The sequence below is a fragment of the Oryx dammah genome, unplaced genomic scaffold, assembly GCF_014754425.2.
Source record: "Oryx dammah isolate SB20612 unplaced genomic scaffold, SCBI_Odam_1.1 HiC_scaffold_18, whole genome shotgun sequence".
In the NCBI taxonomy this organism is placed as follows: domain Eukaryota; kingdom Metazoa; phylum Chordata; class Mammalia; order Artiodactyla; family Bovidae; genus Oryx; species Oryx dammah.
In genome coordinates, this window is record NW_024070202.1 from 107,866,622 (window position 1) to 107,888,233 (window position 21,612).

Consider the following 21,612-nt stretch of genomic DNA (forward strand, 5'->3'; position numbering starts at 1 on the left):
AACTTATTAATGGTTGAATTATATAGTAAGGACTGTTTATACAACTTTTAATAAGATAGATTTCCTTTTGCAACTCAGTTGAGGCGAATGATCAGTGATTACAAACCTAACTGATAAACATTATGTAGACAGAGTATAATAAGAGCAAAGAAAAAGAGCACTTAAAAAAAGACACTTGACTCAGGCTTGGCTGTGGCGTATGGGTGTGTGTGGGTGTGCACATGTTTGTGGGCACACGCATGTGTTTACAGCACATGTGTACTCTTCCACAGGAAGTAAACACTGAAATCAAGTTTGAACTATTAATTGGATTTATTCAACTTAATCTGGTCGATAATACAGGGAAAGGAATTCTAGAACAAAGAACAAGCATGGGCAGACATTTCTGAAGGCCTGAGTTTCATAGCTCCTTCAAAGAGTTTGAAATGACTGAGGCAGAATGAAGCCGGGAGGTGTGCAGAGGGTGAGTCCAGAAGGACTTTGTGAGCAGTGTCAAACGGTTTGAATGTTATCTTACAGACTAGGAAAGCCCTGAAGGATTTTAAGCAAAATCATAAGATTTAAGAATATATATAGCAACCCTCCTTCTCTGTCAGGCTACCTCTCAGCTTAGGTAGGCAGAACTTAGGTGAAGCTTGGACCTCACAAGATCCTGGAGGTCAAGGACTCATCTATTGAACATTAAGTATCCAGTGGTGGTAGTGATTTAGTCGCTAAGTTATGTCCAACTCTTTGTGACCCCATGGACTGTAGCCTGCCAGGCTCCTCCGTCCATGGGATTTCCCAGGCAAGAATACTGGAGTGGGTTGCCATTTCCTTCTCCAGGGGATCTTCCCCACCTCCGGATCAAACCCAGGTCTCCTGCATTACAGGCAGATTCTTTACTGACTGAGGCACCAGTGAAGCCTTAAGTATCCAGATCTGTGGTTATTTTCTGGAACTCTGGATAAGTTTGGAAAATATTTTTTGAATGGCTAAATAAATATATGAATAAAATACCTATGAATAATCACCTCTCTTCTCCAGACTTAATGAAGTTGACTTGTTGCCTGATCTTGACCTCTATCTTCTATTTAATTTGTCCCATGCCTCAGTACTGTCCATGAACAAGCTCTCAAATATCTCAAAGGTTGGTTTTTATCAATTGTTTATTTAGCATATTGCAATGAACATTACTGAAATTATACCATGCATGTCAGTGTGCCAGAAGCAGTAGTCATATAAAGACAACAATACTAGGTTTTATCACTAAGCAGCTGGTAATCTCACCTCTTTTCTCCTATAAACATCATTTTTCTAAATTTTTTGTCTTCCTTTTTATATTCAAATGGAATTTTCATTGTATCAGGATAATTAGGAGGTATCATCTTTATTAAATATGTCATTGTATCAATTTTTGGTATTTTTTTATTCTCATGTGTTCACCAACTCTGTATGTTAATTAAAAAACATTTCCTTGTAAGTTTATAAATAAATCAATCATTTAAAACTTGGTTGTATTTTGCCATCCATAGCATATCATGGTGTACTCAGTATTAGTTTCATTATCTGTATCGTATTAAAATTTGATTTTTAACAGATGGCAACTGGTAATCCTGCAACTTCAGGGAAAAAAGCATATTTGTTTTTGACATTTTAATATGCACAGGCTTGGTTTGCTTTATACATGAATAAGCTGATGTTATTCTACAACCTTGGGCTTACCTGCTGGCTCAGTGGTAAAGAATCTGATTGCCAAACAGGAGATGTGGGTTTGATCGCTGATTTGGGAAGACCCCCTGGAGAAGGTAATGGCCATGTACTCTGGTATTCTTGCCTAGGAAACCCTATGGACAGAGGAGCCTGGTAGGCTATAGTTGATGGAATCGCAAAGAGTCAGACACGACTTAGCAACTAAACAGCAGCAACAGCTTCTACAATATTAACTTCTATTCTAGTCATTTTGGGTTTCTTTTCCACAATACAATTTTCTTAACTGCTCTGTAGACTCATAATTTTGAAAGTGACTGCAATTCTTATAATCTTGAATAGATACTTTGGAATCTTCTTTTGGTGTTGCTTATACAGATTAATTGTACTGGGGCTTCCCTCATAGCTCAGTCGGTAAAGAATATGCCTGCAGTGCAGGAGACCTGGGTTCGATCCCTGGGTCGGGAAGATACCCTGGAGAAGGAAATGGCAACCCACTCCAGTATCCTTGCCTGGAAAATCCCATGGACAGTGGAGCCTGGTGAGCTGTAGTCCATGGGGTCCCAAAGAGTTGGGTATGACTGAGCGACTAACACTTCAAAGAGAAAAAAGTGTTAAATGTGTAGATATGGAAATTGTGCAGAAACAGTGACATATTAGAACAATGGAAAGCTTATAATCAATTGTTTTGATGCTTTCATTTTAGATGCATGAGGTCAAATAGCATGGAAATCTATAGTTTAAATTTACCTTAAAAGCTAACACTTGTAAGGCACAATACTTGGAAAATGTAAAATTTCCATTTTCTAGATTGATGCATTATTGTAGAAATTATAGTAAATGTACTAGACTGTACATTGTAGGATTACTACCCCATTACTGTGAATTTTTGAATGTTGAATGCTTATTTTGCCCATTTCAGAAAATTTTTTTTTGCATTCATTTTCTTTACAAGTAAGAGAAAAGAAACATTTAAATCTGTAAGAAAATTACATGGTACATTCAGATTTCTCAATTTGGGGGCCAAATTGAAGTGTTTTTTAGCTATGCCATTAAATAAGCATTAAGCACATTTTATGAATTGAAAAAGAGAGAGTCCAAAACTTTGTGTGTTAGAATTATATCTAGAAGATTATTTTCCAGGTGATAAATCCTGATGGGCTTCATATACAGATAGAAAGTTGCCCAGAGCATTTAAGAGTTTGGAGTTGGCCATCTTTCTTGCTCTGAGCTAGAGCATTTTCTTATTTTAGTCTTTTGATAATGCTGGAGAGGACAGTGAAGGATCGCAGGGAAATTGAGGAGCCTCCTCTTTACTAAACCTACATCTTGCATCTCTGTTGAATCCTTTGCTTCCCCCCTACAGTACCAGAACCAACAATGAAGGGGTGAAGGCAACTGATATGAATTAATGGATTATCTGGGCTTTCCAGGTAGCATGGTGGTAAAGAATCTGCCTGCTAATACAGGAGACACAAGAGACGCAGGCTTGATCCCTCGTTAGGGAAGGTCCCCTTGAGTATATTCTTGCCTGGAAAATTCCATGGATGGAGGAGCCTGGTGAACTAATGAAAAATCAGGCGTCAGTCACTGTTGTTTATAAACATCACCTCCTTCAATCAGCTAAATGAAGTAGGTTTAATGTCCATTTTGAAAACTGGAGCCAATAGGAATGATGCAAGTTTACTAAAAGTCACAAAAGGAGTTAGTAGAGGGTATTGTAAATTTAAGGCTTCCCAGGTGGTGCTAGTGGTAAAGGACCTCCCTGCCAACGCAGGAGACTGAAGAGACATGGGTTCAATCTACAGCCCATGCCTTCAACCATGGCATTCACAGTTTCTCTCTTGATCCCATCTCTTTTGAAGTAGGCACGCGCTCTCCATTTCACATTTCTCCCCACCACAATCGAGTGATTCCACAGGGTAGTCATGAAATTATCTCAGCGTTAAAGTCTTCTCCCAGAGGGAATCTGCACCACAATTTTTGGCCAGTTGTGAGCACATTTACCCGAAGTCTCTGAGTTGATTTTATGGGACTACCGATAGAGGGTGGCATCTCACCCCTCCTTTGCCACTTTTTTAAGGCTTGGGATTTTTTTTTTAACAGCTCTGTCTACATCTCCGGAGAAGGCAATGGCACCCCACTCCAGTACTCTTGCCTGGAAATCCCTGGTGGGCTACAGTCCCTGGGGTCGCTAAGAGTCGGACACGACTGAGTGACTTCACTTTCAGTTTTCACTTTCATGCATTGGAGAAGGAAATGGCAACCCACTCCAGTGTTCTTGCCTGGAGAATCCCAGGGACGGGGGAGCCTAGTGGGCTACCGTCTATGGGGTCGCACAGAGTCGGACACAACTGATGCGACTTAGCAGCAGCAGCAGCAGCAGCTACATCTCTCTCCTAAATTTCTGATGCAATTCTCCATTTAAGGGAGAAATCCCATCACAGCGAGCCACGATATGATCTGTCACTGTGGCTATGTGCATCCCTTAGGTGTATTAGAACTGAATAAAAAATAAAACTGTTAAAAACACTTTTTCAGTGTGTGAAAACTGGATAAGTAGTCTTGATTCAGTTGCATTAAGAAGATCAATCATCAGATAATGACATGACGCACTTTTCTCAAACAACAGCCTTGCTTGCTGATGTAATATAATTCCTGGGCAGCTTCAGCCTGTAAATGATTGACCCTCTCAATCACAGCTATTGCTCAATTCCTCCCAGGGACTGGTGTTAAGCCTTCTCTGTGACTATTTCTCTGCTTATGCTACCTCTCTGGAAGCCAAATATTGTATTCTTTGATGCAGGAAAATGTAAAATCAGTAATGTGATACTTTAAAAAAATCAGCTAGGCAATTTCCTGGGGGTGGGGTGGAGGGGAATACTTGTCCATTCAGTGTCTATCTTTTAAATTGCTTTAGAATGCTTCTGTTCATGGGGTCAGAAAGAGTCAGACACGACTGAGTGACTGAACTGAAGAATACTGAAATCTTGCCCTAGTAAATTAGACAAAAAAGCATTAGTTGAGTACTAATCTTTGAAGTAAATTTCCCAAACAAGTTTAAGCTTGACTGTGCTCTGCCTTTGGGATGGTGATGGTTTCTCTGCTGTGTTTACCTGCCAGTCATTGTGAAGAGGTAAGGACACACCTATTGTCACTTTCCTCAGCTGACATGTAAGGTCTTGGTATTTCAAACTCATTGCAAGTTTGTGAAATACATTTCAGGTAAACTTAGGAAAATTTTAGAGCCTGACAGTGGGGAGGGAAGTGATAATTTATAGTTTGCTCTTATGGTTAGGAAACACAGAATCAACTTAAATGAATTTATTGTTTTTAAATCATTACCCCATTTCCACGCCAACTTCTTTATTGTGAATGCATATGAAAATCTTAGTAAAAGTTGTAATGTTTGCAAGCAGACTGATTTCTCGTCTCTAGGCTGTAGACATTTAGAATAAACTTGAAATGCTTCTGACAGTTTCAAATCCAAATTGTAGCGTACAACTTGATTCATATTTTAATACATACCTCCAAGCTCCCATGGTTTTTCACTTCATAAAAATGTATTAATTTCAATTTCCTCCAACACCTAAGCTAAGTACCTCTTTCTTCATGTGTGTAGCTCACTTATTCCTTGGAACAAGCTATTCCTCATAACCTATATGTACTCTTGGATTTGGACATTTTGTTAGTCTCACATCATCCAGTGGGTAAGAGTATTTTATTTGAAATGGGCCTCCTTGATACTTCTGAAATCATGTTACACAAGTAGCTAACTTTTTTTTAAGTAATAGGAAGGAAAATGGTAATTGATGATGTTCACAACCAGATGATGTTAAAATAGGGTGCTTTTGAGCAATTATTATGTAACAGGCCTTCTATTATGTCAATAAAACCTTTTGAAAACATGTAATCTGATGGTATAATTGGCCAAATTATAAGGTCCTAAGAGCTGGAGGCATATCTGTCCTGTGGACTGTTCTTTCTCCAGTGTTTGACACAGACCTGTGTTCTATCAATATTTATTTATTTTAAAACATTAATTTTTTTTAATTGAAGTATAGTTGACTTACAATGTTGTGTTAGTTTTAGGTATCCAGCAAAGAGATTGTGTGTGTGTGTGTATATATATACATACATATATATGTATATATATACATTCTTTTTCAGATTCTTTTCCATTATAGGTTATTACAAGATATTGAGAAGAGTTCCTTGTGCTGGTTGGTTATCTATTTTATATATAGTAGTGTGACATGTCAGAATATTTTGGTTATGATATAGCACATGGTACCACAGACAGGCCAATATCCAAAGAACTTATGCTGCCACAGTTACTACCATTGGAAGAGGATGTATCAATATTTAATTGTTGAATGACTGTTTTCAACCCTGCTTTACAGAGGTGGAGACGGAGCATCTAGAGGTTATGTAATTTCTCCAGAGTTACATCATTTATGTAACTATGGCATCACCAACTCAATGGACACGAGTTTGATTAAACTCTGGGAGTCTGTGATGGACAGGGAGGCCTGGCATGCTGTGGTCCATGGGGTTGCAAAGAGTTGGACACTACTGAGTGACTGAACTGAACTGAACATAGTTTGGGAACCCTAGAGCCAGGATATCCGATTTTACAGCCCAGACTTGGATCGTTATGTCCTAAGTGTAAATGTAGTTCTGGTTCTATGTTGTTGTTCAGTTGCTAAGTCATGTCTGACTCTGTGACCCCATGGACTGTGGCACACCAGGCTTCGCTGTCCTTCACCATCCCCCAGAGTTTGCTCAAACTCATGTCCATTGATTCAGACATGCCATTCAACCATCTCATCCTCTGTCAACCTCTTCTCCTCCTGCCCTCAATCTTTCCCAGCATCAGGGTCTTTTCCAGAGAGTTGGCTTTTCACATCAGGTGGCCAAAGTATTGGAGCCTCAGCTTCAGTATCAGTCCTTCCAGTGAAGGACTATGTTCTTCTATGTTAGAAGTGTATGAAATCAGAAGAGTAAGTTAAGAGATACTCCAAGAGTATACAGAACTTACAGTCCTATGGATAGTGCCTTGCCAGATAGAACTTGGGGTTACCAAAGGAGAGACAGAGTGAGGGAGGGCTAAATTAGGAGTTTTGGATCAGCAGAAAAAAATACTATATATAAAACAGATAAACAACAAAGTTGTACTGTATGGCACAGGGAACTATATTCAATATCCTAAATAAGCCATAATGGAAAAGAATACATATATTTCAGTATAGCTGAATCAGTTTGCTGTACACCAGAAACTAACACAACATTTTAAATCCACTATGCTTCAAAACACACACACACACACACACACACACACACACACTCACTCACTCACTCACTCACTCACTCACTCACTCACTCACTCACTCACTCACTCACTCACTCTAAATAAAATCAGAAGAGTGGAGACTCTGAGGGATTTGTAATACAAAAGCATAAAAACTTGATCTCAAACATACAGCTGTTTTCTCTCATAAAAGATAGTCTTCACTCATTCTTACAGGATGTAAAACACCACATCTTGACAGTATTTAGCTAATAATAACGGCTTGAGTTAAGTGGGAAATGGACTTATTCATTCTGCGTCAAGGGGATCTGTCCATGCTGGTGTGGAAATTCTTTGTATCAAAGTGCGGGCTGTTCTTTATTAATCATTCAAGATCTCTGCCACGGAAAGCTTAAAATGATGTGTGGATGAAACATATTTTCTCAACTGCAAATTTCACAATGCCGTCTCCTGTGTCTCCTCCAGACCTAAAGTGTATCAGCCAAGCTTAAATTTTATTACAGTGATTTAGTTTGTTAGTTTTATATTCACTGTCTACCTCCTGAGATTGCATTCTTCTCCATGAGAATTCAAACTCCTTGCAGCCCCAGAATTTCTCTGACATCCCCTGGAACCATCCATCTTCCATTACAGAGAGACAGTAACTCTCTTTCAAGTCTTTTACCTTCTCCCTGTTCTAGTGAACATAAAACCATTCTGGGAAAAATGTCTTTTAAAAGTTGTGTGCTTTTGACTGAGATTCAGATCAGTTCTGAACCCCAAACTTTTAAAAACTTGTTTCCCCATTTAGAATTCAGAATCAGCTTGAGATTCTTAAGAGTGAACATTAGAAATCTTGCCATGGTTATAGTCTGGCTAAAATAGACTGCAGATTTGAGGGAGAATGAAAAAAATGGTAAGCCACCTTTTAAAGCCCCATTGTTTGTAAAAGAGAACTCTCTCTCTCTCACTTTCCTGTTAGAAGGTTAAATATGGAAATATACTACTATGAATTAATCAGCTCTCTGAAGACATTTAAAAAAAGAGAGATTAAAGGCCTTTGGAAGCTTTCTGTAAAATAAGAAAGACAGACTATTTGTTGAAACTAGAGGCAGATGTTACTGAACTGAATGGGGTCCTTGGGTAATGAGAAGACATGACTGGTAGAGAAAGGTGGGCACCAAATCTGTTTCTTGCTGTGCTGTGAGGGAGCCCTGTCCAAGTGCATCATGGGAGAACCGAAGCTTCTATCTGCCAAGGCGTTACCCATAGGACTGCCATTTCTGTATACTCTTGGAGTATCTCTTAAGTTGTCTTCTATGTATAGATCTTCCTGGCATTTGAAAGGCTACCCAGGTGGCTCAGTGGTAAAGAATCTGCCTGCTAATGCAGAGACTCTGGATATGCGGGTTTGATCCCTGAGTCGGGAAGATCCCCTGGAGGAGAAAATGGCAATCCACTCCAGTGTTCTTGCCTGGAGAATCCCATGGACAGAGGAGCCTGGGAGGCTACAGTCCACAGAGTCACAAACGGACATGACTTAGTACTGAGCACACACAGTATTTGAAATGTTCATGTAATTCATCAAATTGACTGGGGGAGTAGTGAACCCCAAATCAGCCTTGTATAAATTTTACAATCTTGATTCATTCATTTTGTCCAGAACCAGGTGTTGAAACTAATTATATTAGGGTATAAAATACAATAGGCCTACATGCTAAGTTGCTTCAGTCATGTCCAACTCTTTGTGACCCTATGGACCGTAGCCCACCATGCTCCTCCGTCCATGGGATTCTCCAGGCAAGAATATTGGAATAGGTTGCCATTTCCTACTCCAGGGGATCTTCCCAACTAAGGGATCCAACACTTGGTCTCTTACATCTCCTGGATTGGCAGGTGAGTTCTTTACCACTGGCACCACCTGGGAAGCCTGGTATAGAAAGCTACCAGAAGCTTATGAGTTCCTAGGCATTCATCTTAAAAAAAAAAAAAAAAATCACACTATCAGATTAAGATGTAGAAAATTTGCCCTGAGGCATTTAGTTTCTATTGTAAATGAATACTTTGCAAAATTTTAGGCAGCTCCCAAAGCAGCTTAGTGTTAGACTGAGGTGAGGAATAAGTTTAGATTAATCGAAAATCTTTTGAGTATGCTAATTATTTATTATAACCCTGAGAGGATTTTTTTTCTTTGTTTTTAAAAATCGTTCCTCTTTCCGGTATCTAAAACCATTTCAGGTATTTCTGGCAAAAGATAAAATATGTAGGGAATATGAGCCATTTGAATTAAGTTTCTGAGTGTTTGTGGCTGAAATTCTTTATGGGCCCGCAGCATCATTTTCTCCATCTTCCTTTTTAATAATAGAAACCCTAAAGTTTTAGCTCAAACGTGACTGACCACAGACAACACCTGAGGAGATGGCAGCCACAGGATGGAAAGAACCTGGTCCCTGAATGATTCTGAATGACCTTGTGGCGCACTCACTTTTATTCTGTTTGTGGCAGTGTCTCATCCTGGACTCTGATACAGTGGTAGAGGACTATATATGTAGGAAATTATTTTATCTACAATTCTTAGACTTTAATTCATTTCAATTCAGTTCTCAGTGAGAATATAATAGGCTTCCACTTTCAGCTAAGATGGAATAAAAGGGGCTTGATTTACCCTCCCTCCTAAAACAACCAAGAAAACCAGACACAATATGTAAAACAATGGTTTTGAAACCATGTGGATCAGGTATTGAGGTAGGATGAATCTCTGAGAGATGGGAAGCAAATGAAGTGCATTCTAGACTGTCCCAGCCTACTGGCTGAAGGAATTTCCAGGTCCCCAGGCTAGGAGGAGAACTCAGGCAGGGCTGGGTAGGATACCTGTATTGAGGAGCCTTATCTAAAAGACAAAATGATAGGATACCCAAAGAGGAACTCCCCAGGTCATTAGGTGCCCAATATGCTACTGGAGATTAGTGGAGAAATAACTCCAGATAGAATGAAGGAATCGAGCCAAAGCAAAAACAATACCCAGTTGTGGATGTGACTGGTGATAGAAGTAAGATCGGATGCTGTAAAGAGCAATATTGCATAGGAACCTGGAATGTCAGGTCCATGAATCAATGCAAATTGGAAGTGGTCAAACAAGAGATGGCAAGGGTGAACGTCGATGTTCTAGGAATCAGTGAACTAAAATGGACTGGAATGGGTGAATTTAACTCAGATGACCATTATATCTACTACTGTGGGCAGGAATCCCTCAGAAGAAATGGAGTAGCCATCATGGTCAAGAAAACAGTCTGAAATGCAGTACTTGGATGCAATCTCAAAAACGACAGAATGATCTCTGTTCATTTCCAAGGCAAACCATTCAATATCACAGTAATCCAAGTCTATGCCCCAACCAGTAACACTGGAGAAACTCAAGTTGAACGGTTTTATGAAGACCTACAAGACCTTTTAGAACTAACACCCAAAAAAGATATCCTTTTCATTATAGGGGACTGGAATGCAAAAGTAGGAAGTCAGGAAACACCTGGAGTAACAGGCAGATTTGGCCTTGGAATGCGGAATGAAGCAGGACAAAGACTAATAGAGTTTTGCCAAGAAAATGCACTGATCACAGCAAACACCCTCTTCCAACAACACAAGAGAAGACTCTACACATGAACATCACCAGATGGTCAACACCGAAATCAGATTGATTATTTTCTTTGCAGCCAAACTTGGAGAAGCTCTATACAGTCAACAAAAACAAGACCAGGAGCTGATGTGGCTCAGATCATGAACTCCTTATTACCAAATTCAGACTCAAATTGACGAAATTAGGGAAAACCGCTAGACCATTCAGGTATGACCTAAATCAAATCACTTATGATTATACAGTGGAAGTGAGGAATAGATTTAAGGATTTAATAGATTTAAATAGATTCAAACAGATTCAAATAGATTTAAGGATTTAATAGATTTAAATAGATTCAAATAGATTCAAATCTATCTAGATTTGATAGATAGAGTGCCTGATGAACTATGGAATAAGGTTCATGACATTGTACGGGAGACAGGGATCAAGACCATCCCCATGGAAAAGACACGCAAAAAAAGCAAAATGGCTGTCTGGGGAGGCCTTACAAATAGCTGTGAAAAGAAGAGAGGCGAAAAGCAAAGGAGAAAAGGAAAGATATGAGCATCTGAATGCAGAGTTCCAAAGAATAGCAAGAAGAGATAAGAAAGCCTTCTTCAGAGATCAATGCAAAGAAATAGAGGAAAACAACAGAATGGGAAAGACAAGATCTCTTCAAGAAAACTAGAGATACCAAGGGAACATTTCATGCAAAGATGGGCTCGATAAAGGACAGAAATGGTCTGGACCTAACAGAAGCAGAAGATATTAAGAAGAGGTGGCAAGAATACACGGAAGAACTGTACAAAAAAGATCTTCACGACCCAGATAATCATGATGATGTGATCACTAATCTAGAGCCAGACATCTTGGAAAGTGAAGTCAAGTGGGCCTTAGAAAGCATCACTACGAACAAAGCTAGTGGAGGTGATGGAATTCCAGTTGAGCTGTTTCAAATCCTGAAAGATGATGCTGTGAAAGTGCTGCACTCAATATGCCAGCAAGTTTGGAAAACTCAGCAGTGGCCACAGGACCGGAAAAGGTCAGTTTTCATTCCAATTCCAAAGAAAGGCAATGCCAAAGAATGCTCAAACTACCGCACAATTGCACTCATCTCACATGCTAGTAAAGTAATGCTCATAATTCTCCAAGCCAGGCTTCAGCAATACGTGAACTGTGAACTCTCTGATGTTCAAGCTGGTTTTAGAAAAGGCAGAGGAACCAGAGATCAAATTCCCAACATCTGCTGGATCATGGAAAAAGCAAGAGAGTTCCAGAAAAACATCTATTTCTGCTTTATTGACTATGCCAAAGTCTTTGATGGTGTGGATCACAATAAACTGTGGAAAATTCTGAAAGAGATGGGAATACCAGACCACCTAACCTGCCTCTTGAGAAATCTGTATGCAGGTCAGGAAGCAACAGTTAGAACTGGACATGGAAGAACAGACTGGTTCCAAATAGGAAAAGGAGTATGTCAAGGCTGTATATTGTCACCCTGCTTATTTAACTTATAGGTAGAGTACATCATGAGACGCTGGACTGGAAGAAACATAAACTGGAATAAAGATTGCCAGGAGAAATATCAGTAACCTCAGATATGCAGATGACACCACCCTTATGGCAGAAAGTGAAGAGGACCTAAAAAGCCTCTTGATGAAAGTGAAAGAGGAGAGTGAAAAAGTTGGCATAAAGCTCAACATTCAGAAAACTAAGATCATGGCATCTGGTCCCATCACTTCATGGGAAATAGATGGGGAAACAGTGGAAACAGTGTCAGACTATTTTGAGTGGGGGCTCCAAAATCACTGATGGTGACTGCAGCCATGAAATTAAAAGACTCTTACTCCTTGGAAGAAAAGTTATGACCAACCTAGACAGCATATTCAAAAGCAGAGACATTACTTTGCCACTTAAGGGCTGTCTAGTCAAGGCTCTGGTCTTTCCTGTGGTCATGTATGGATGTGAGAGCTGGATTGTGAAGAAGGCTGAGCACCAAAGAACTGATGCTTTTGAACTGTGGTGTTGGAGAAGACTTTTGAGAGTCCCTTGGACTGCAAGGAGAACCAACCAGTCCATTCTGAAGGAGATCAACCTTGGGATTTCTTTGGAAGGAATGATGCTAAAGCTGAAGCTCCAGTACTTTGGCCACCTCATGCGAAGAGTTGACTCATTGGAAAAGACTCTGATGCTGGGAGGGATTGGGGGCAGGAGAAGAAGGGGACGACCGAGGATGAGATGGCTGGATGGCATCATGGACTCAATGGACATGAGTCTGGGTGAACTCCAGGAAATGGTGATGGACAGGGAGGCCTGGCGTGCTGAGTTTCATGGGGTCGCAAAGAGTGGGACATGACTGAGCGACTGAACTAACTAACTAATATCTAAGAATTCAAGGAGATCAAGTTGCTAGAGTTTGCAAGGTAGAGTGCCAAAGAAGAGGCAGAGAGACCCTCCAATATGCTGAGTCACCCTCGTGCATTCAGAGTACTATCAGCATATTCACATGAGGAAACTACCCAGGACTAGAAAAAGGACTTCTCCCCTAAAAAAAGAAAATAGGTTAGAGGCAGTGCCCTTTACTCAGAGCTGATGATAGTCCTGTCTCCACAGTCAAAAGAGAAAACCTTCTGAGTCACAAGGTACTGCATAGATTATAGTGGTCCCGCCTCATCCAGGGGATACCTTCCACGACATCCCAGGGGATTCCTGAAACCACTGATAGTATTGAATCCTATGTATACTCCCCCCCCCACATCATACGTATCTAGGATAAAGTTTCATTTATACATTAGGCACAATAAGAGATTACAACAACAATTATAAAACAGGACACTGGTAACAGTGTACTATAATAAAAGCTATGTGAATGTGCTCTGTTTTGTTATCTTGCTAAATATCTACTGAACTCACCCATCTTCTTCTGCTGATTTGATGTGAGATGATGAAATTCCTTTGTGACCAGATGAAGTGAGGTGAGTGGCATAGACACTGTGACAAAGCGTTAGGCTCCTGCTGGTGTTCTGTCTATATTCAGGAGGAGGCTCATCTGATTTAGGTGACCCTGGATCATCCAGACATGACAATGTTGATAATTGGACGCCAGGAGCTGACAGTGTTGATGGCTGGAAACCCTGGGTGGGATGAAATGGACAACATGAAATTTCACCGTGTTACTCAGAATGGCACACAATATAAAATGTATGAATTGTTTATTTCTGGAATTTCCCATTTAGTATTTTTGGACTGTGGTTGACTTTGGGTAACTGGAAGCATGAAAAGCAAAGCTGTGGATAAAGGTGGAGACTGCTGTCCTCAGAAGTGTCTTGACTTAGCAGAAGGCTAGTTTGGCACTTGATTATTAACACTGCACTTGTCCCACCCAACAAACCTTAAAAGCAATACCTGAAAGGATCAAACTGCTGATTAATATATATGAGGAGATATTAAAAAGACCCAATATTTAGTTGTCTGTCCATGCATGCTTAGTCACGTCCGAATCTTTGCAACCCCAAAGACTGTAGCTCACCAGGCTCCTCTGTCCATGGGATTATCCAGGCAAGAATACTGGAATGGGTTGCCATTTTCTCCTCCAGGGAATCCTCCCAATTTAGGGATCAAACGCTTACCTCTGGCATCTCTAGCACTGACAGGCAGGTGGGTTCTTTACCACTGTGCCACCTGGGAAGCCCCTGATATTTAGATAGTTGCTGAATAAATCAGTCCCTGGACTGGAGAGAAGATTATAGATGGGAAGAGTTTAGCAGGCTGGATATATACAGGGCAACCAGAGGTAGACTATGTGAGGCAGAAACTAGAATTTTAATGCAGGGAAAACCAATTTTAATCTTAAATTCGAGCAGAGATTCTCAACCTGATATAAAGGGATCCTGGTAGATTGTTTCCATATTCTCAGACACTCCAGTTCTCCACCTTATTTTTTGGGCTTCCCAGGTGGCTCAGTGGTAAAGAAACCACCTACCAATACAGGAGACAAAGGAGATGCAGGTTTGATCCCTGGGAGAGAAAGAAATCTGGGGTAGGAAATGGCAACCCACTCCAGTATTCTTGCCTGGAAAGCCCTGTGGACAGAAGAGCCTGGAGGGCTATAGTCCAGGGGGTCCCAAAGAATCACAGACAACTGAGCACACATGCACATATCTCTTTATGTATACTTAGTAATATGATTTTTATTTAGATGACAATGAGAAGGTCTAAAGCATACTCAATAATCTTGATGGCCAAGGTATAATCAGGTAGTGCCATAACTCTTTGCTCTCATTAGTACATGTGTCTGTGATGACTTTGTCCTCAAGTAAGCCTTGAAAGTAATAATTTTAACTGCAACGCTACAATTCTTAACTGAAGACTGGAGCTTTCAAATGCAATTTGGGTACTTTCAAGTTCTCTGGTTCTTAATTAGTGGTCTAGAAATGTATCATTATCAGGCTTTGTTGAATGAATGAATGTATGAATTATGGGAAAATACCACTTATGTGCTAGGAAGTTAAAATCTTGAAAGATAATAAATGTTATTATGTTTGCAATGCTAACAGAACATTGTTAGTTTTATACAGCTTCTTGAAAATGTTTAGGGAAGAAACAATTTTTAGTTTCACAACTGGAATGGAAAAGTTTAAAAAGAAACCACAAGATCATAGGAGAACACAGGTTTTGCAGGGTAGTAAAGCATTGTTCCAGTCCCCTATAATGAAAAGGACATCTTTTTTTGGGTATTAGTTCTAAAAGGTCTTGTAGGTCTTCATAGAACTGTTCAACTTCAGCTTCTTCAGCGTTACTGGTTGGGGCATAGACTTGGATTACTGTGATATTGAATGGTTTGCCTTGGAAATGAACAGAGATCATTCTGTCGTTTTTGAGATTGCATCCAAGTACTGCATTTCAGACTCTTTTCTTGACCATGATGGCTACTCCATTTCTTCTAAGGGATTCCTGCTTGCAGTAGTAGGTGTAATGGTCATCTGAGTTAATTCACCCATTCCAGTCCATTTTAGTTTGCTGATTCCTAGAATGTTGATGTTCACTCTTGCCATCTCCTGTTTGACCACTTCCAATTTGCCTTCATTCATGGACCTGACATTCCAGGTTCCTATGCAATATTGCTTCTTACAGCATCAGACCTTGCTTCTATCACCAGTCACATCCACAACTGGGTATTTTTTTTTGCTTTGGCTAGATTCCTTCATTCTTTCTGGAGTTATTTCTCCACTGATCTCCAGTAGCATATTGGTTACCAACTGACCTGGGGAGCTCCTCTTTCAGTATCCTATCATTTTGCCTTTTCATACTGTTCATGGGGTTCTCAAGGCAAGAATACTGAAGTGATTTGCCACTCCCTTCTCCAGTGGACCATATTCTGTCAGACCTCTCTACCATGACCCACCCGTCTTGGGTGGCCCCACAGGGCATGGCTTAGTTTCATTGAGTTAGACAAGGCTGTGGTCCATGTGATTAGATTGACTAGTTTTCTGTGATTATGGTTTCAGTATGTCTGCCCTCTGATGCCCTCTTGCAACACCTACCATCTTACTTGGGTTTCTCTTACCTTGGACATGGGGTATGTCTTCATGACTGCTCTAGCAAAGCACAGCCGCTGCTCCTTACCTTGGATGAAGAGTTTCTCCTCACTGCCACCCCTCCTGACCTTGAATGTGGAGTAACTCCTCTCCACCTTTCTGTGCCCGCACAGCCACCGCTCCTTGGAAGTGGGGTTGCTCCTCTCGGCCGCTGCCCCTGACCTCGGGTATGGGGTAGCTCCTCCCGGCCGCTGCCCCTGGTCCTTTTCATTATAGGGGACTGGAATGCAAAAGCATGAAATCAAGAAACACCTGGAGTAACAGGCAAATTTGGCCTTGAAATGTGGAATGAAGCAGGACAAAGGCTAATAGAGTTTTGCCAAGAGATGTACTGGTCATAGCAAATACCCTCTTCCAGCAACACAAGAGAAGACTCTATACATGGAATCAACAGATGGTCAACACCGAGATCAGATTGATTATATTCTCTGCAGCCAAAGATGGAGATATTACTTTGCCAACAAAGGTCTGTCTAGTCAAGGCTATGGTTTTTCCAGTAGTCATGTATGGATGTGAGAGTTGGACTGTGAAGAAAGCTGAGTGCCGAAGAACTGAGGCTTTTGAACTGTGGTGTTGGAGAAGACTCTTGAGAGTCCCTTGGACTGCAAGGACATCCAACCAGTCCATCCTAAAGGAAATCTGTCCTGAATATTCATTGGAAAGACTGATGCTAAAGCTGAAACTCCAATACTTTGGCCACGTCATGAGAAGAGTTGACTCATTGGAAAAGACTGTGATGCTGGGAGGGGTTGGGGGCAAGAGGAAAAGGGGACAACAAAGGATGAGATGGCTGGATGGCATCACCAACTTGATGGACATGAGTTTGAGTGAACTCCAGGACTTGGTGATGGACAGGGAGGCCTGGTGTGCTGCAATTCATGGGGTCGCAAACAGTCAGACACGACTGAGCAGCTGAACTGCACTGAAAGCTTTGTTCTACTTAGATCATTAGACTTGCAAAATGAAGCATTTCAGCTGCAGATTAAAAGCAGTTTTTGATGCTCAAAGCATAAATGGGACAAAGCAAAGTATGTATCCTTAAGACAGAAAGGGGAAAAAACAAATTTATCTTAGTTCAAGAAAGAAGATAAATAACATATATCTTCTGTCTTGTTTTATATAACTTCTATCTATATTGTGCTTCCCTTGTGACTCAGCTGGTAAAGAATCCATCTGCAATGGGGAGGACATGGGTTCGATATCTGGGTTGAGAAGCTCCCCTGGAGAAGGGAAAGGCTACCCCCTCCAGTATTCTGGCCAGGAGTTGCAAAGAGTTGGACACAACAGAGACTTTCACTTACTCTTTCTATACTGGGCAAGTAAAGTGAATTGGAAAATTTGTTGCCATTATTTTAATGATCTTTCTTTCATAACAGCAACTACTATATTATCTGGATCATATATACGGTTGACTGTGTCCAGAGATATTTTCTATTGATCTGACTTGCCTGTTAGCAATCATTATTACTACCTCTTGAAAGATGATGAAATGGCATGAACAGGGCTAGTAAGAAGTAATCAGCATTTCTAGGCCTTATCTAGGAAACAAATGTACAAAGTCACAGTGAATGACATGGAGCTACAAACTAGGGTGCCCATGAATATAGTAGTTTCTATAGTCAATACAGAGAAAATGTTGAGTATCAGTGGATTTTCTTTTGTTTTACAGAATAGGTCTATAATTTTTAAGTTATTCATATTTAGAGAAATTCTCCAGGATTTTTACAGTGTTCACTTATTAAAATTATGAAGAAATGAGTCTACAAATATTTGATTCAAATATCCAGTTCTTATTTTTGCATTGAAACTAAGCTCCATTCTTGGGTTATAAGGTTATAGGGATTTCAGGCTATGTTTTTCTTTTTTAAAAATCCTAAATTTAATATTCATTTTGCCTTCTTTGCTCAGTGCCTAGTAATTTTACATAAGAAAAGAATTGAACATTTTTACAGCTTTGTGACATCCACTCCCTCTTACAATTTTGTCAATTCAAACCTTTAAAGCCTCTAAATTTACATTTCACATCTGCACATCAAAGTGCTCATTTCATCATCCTGTCTCAGAAAGGATTAGAATAACCGCAGAAAATCATCACAGAGCACTGGCTTTAGAACAGATTCCTATAGGATGAGGAAGTATATCTGTTGAGAACACTGCTGCAAGGCGAGACTCCACTAAGGAGATGGCTTCAGATACTAGGAGTCACTATGCAGGTCATTTTTTTCTTCTGTAAATTTCTCCATGACCGTAACCTGGGAAGTATTTGAGGACAAATGGTGATTGGTTCTATCAGTTTATCTTTATACCTTGTGATTCTGTATACTATACTGCACCAATATACAAACAATATACAGACTTGGGTGGTGTATATTACCCTTGCTATGTCAGTGAGTGGCCTTTTTCATATAATCACCCTGAGGCATGCACATGTGTGTGACACACACACACACACACACACACACATTACTGGCTTATTGCAGTGATCATACAAGAGCTGCCTTCTGGGACTACCCTGTTGGTCCAGTGGTTAAGAATCTGCCTGCCAATGCAGGGGACACAGGTTTGATCCCTGGTCTGGGATGATCCCACATGCCACAGAGCAACTAAGCCCTTGGGCCACAACTGCAGAGCCTGTACACTCCAGACTCCAGAGCCCATGCTCCCAACAAGAGAAGCCACTGCAATAAGCCTGCACACCACAAAGAAGAGTAGCCTCCCACCTCTCCACTGCTCGCCACATCTAGAGAAAGCCAATGTGCAGCAACAAAGACCCATTGCAATAAAAAATAAAGAAATAAGTGAATTAAAAAAAAAAAGCTGCCTTCTTCCCCAGAGGAGATCAAATGACTCTGGATGGAGAGACCTATTTATCCAAGATAAATCCAGACATGTCAGTTAAAGGGATGAAGTCATTTGGAGAGAAGAAAAAAGTGTTTGGTTCTCTGAAAACTGGAGACCATGAAGGGAAGCTTATGGAATAGTCAAAGAAGGAAGGTCAGTTCAGATGGGGCTGAGCCAAAGAACAAATAAGCACAAGCACTGGTCCTGGGAGGGTAGCTGCCAAGCCTGGCAGCCTGCTGGGCTACCTCAACTTAGTGACTTGAATACTAACATTTTTCTGAGCTGTGATTTCCTTCAGTTCATCTCTCTTCTTTGCTTCAGCTGGGCAGATATCAAATTGTTCTTTCTTCCACAATTCCCTCTAGTCCTCCTATAGGTATGTGCTTGTACCCTACAGTTTATCCCCCTAGGTTACAACAAGGTGACTACCGTTTAAGAGAGGAATGATAGTAATAAAATCTTACATCTTTAATGAGCTTTTAACTTTTCCAAACAGTTTCATATCTATTAATTCTTAGCACATTTAAATCTGACAACAACCCAGGGGCTATGTTGTACAGTTATGATTGCCATTAGATCCATAAGAGAGAGAAAAAAAGTTAAGAACTATAGTGTAGAAATGGAGGAGAGATATGTGGAAGTGAAGCTAGTAGTCAATGAGTTTACTTCCTAATAAACTAAGAATGTTAGATGTGAAGGGGAAAAGTGAAAAAAAATGAAAAAAAAAACTGTTTCCATTTCTTTGGTATATGGGCAGAGCTATGAAAATTTCTAGGGAATTTCAGCTCATTGATTTTCTATGCCTTTGAGCTGTGTTCTTTATGTGCTTTCTGTGGCTATTTTTTTGATCTTATATTCTCAAACAATACTATAAGATTCCTGGTGGCATTTACCACTTTTGGGATACGTCAAGGTAGGGTTCTGAGGTGGTTAAAAAGATAAAAGTTATCACACAAATAAATAAATAACTTTAGTCTCATTTGCTGCTGCTGCTAAGTTGCTTCAGTTGAGTCCGACTCTGTGCGACCCCATAGACGGCAGCCCACCAGGCTCCCCCGTCTCTAGGATTCTCCAGGCAAGAACACTGGAGTGGGTTGCTATTTCCTTCCCCAATGCATGAAAGTGAAAAGTGAAAGGGAAGTCGCTCAGTCATGTCCAACTCTTCATGACCCCATGGACTGCAGCCCACCAGGCTCCTCCGTCCATGGGATTTTCCAGGCAAGAGTACTGGAGTGGGTTGCCGTTGCCTTCTCCATAGTCTCATTTAGCCAAACAGAAATTAATAAACTATGATAAGACAGTATATTGGGTTATGTTGCCCTGCAGTATTCATCTCTAATGGTAAATTTTGGCAGTAGATTGGTTCTTATTGAATTACCTTATCTGGAAAATGACGTTTGGGACTATATGATCACTACTACTTCCTTCTAGGTCTAATAGACTCCAACATTTTCTAAATTTGTTCTCGGAATTGTGGTGGATTATAATTGTAGAAAAAGCAAGCGAGGAGGAATGACATTATAATTGTAGAAAAAGCAAGCGAGGAGGAATGACATAATTTGAATATTTTTAAAAATTGAAATAGAGTTTTAATGTATATTCTCAAGTCCTTGATAGTCAGTTTTTAATAGAAGTAACTACAGACATGTTTAGTCAAAGTCAAGTGATGAACTTGTGTATTATAAATGCCTGTAAACTCGAAGGGCTTCTCTGATTGCTCAGATGGTAAAGAATCTGCCTGCAATGAGAGACCTGGGTTCAAACCCTGGGTTTGGAAGATCCCCTGGGGGATGGCATAGCAACCCACTCTAGTATTCTTGCTTGGAGAATCCCATGGACAGAGGAGCTTGACAGGCTACAATCCATGGGGTCACAAAGTGTTGGCCATGACTGAGCGACTAAGTGCACACAGCCATAAATTCTAAAATTCAGCTCAACAAGCAAAGTGTAGACAGTTCCCAAAATTTAATCTATTATGTAAATACTTTCTATAAGAGTGTTTATGCATGTTGAAAAACAATTTGATGGGTCCAAAAATGAATTCTAGAATCCAGAGATGCATGGTTATAGAAGGTTGTTTTAAAGTGCTAGTTAGCTTTTGATAGTAAAAACAATGGTTTTAGCTGACCCTGGGATTTGATTCATTAAAAAAAAAAAATAGCTTCTTTTCCTACCAATGTAGGTAGATAGATTGCTGCCAGTATATAGAGGAGAGCTGATATCCCAAGTAAAAGTCAAGAAATTCAGGTCTGCTATGAAAAAATATTTTGCTTTAATAAAATAACTGAATTTTTAAAAATTCATTTAACAAGTATCATTGAGTGATTGGGGCTTCCCATGTGGTACTAGCGGTAAAGAATCCTCCTGCCAATGCAGGAGGCATAAGAGACGCTGGTTTGGTCCCTGGGTCGCGAAGATCCCCTGGATAAGGAAATGCAACCCACTCCAGTATTCTTGTCTGGAGAATCCCACGGACAGAGGAACCTGATGGGCTACAGTCCATAGGGTTGCAAAGAGTTGGACACGACTGAAGTGACTTAGCACCCACGCATTCACACGTTGAGTGATTAGTATATAATTAG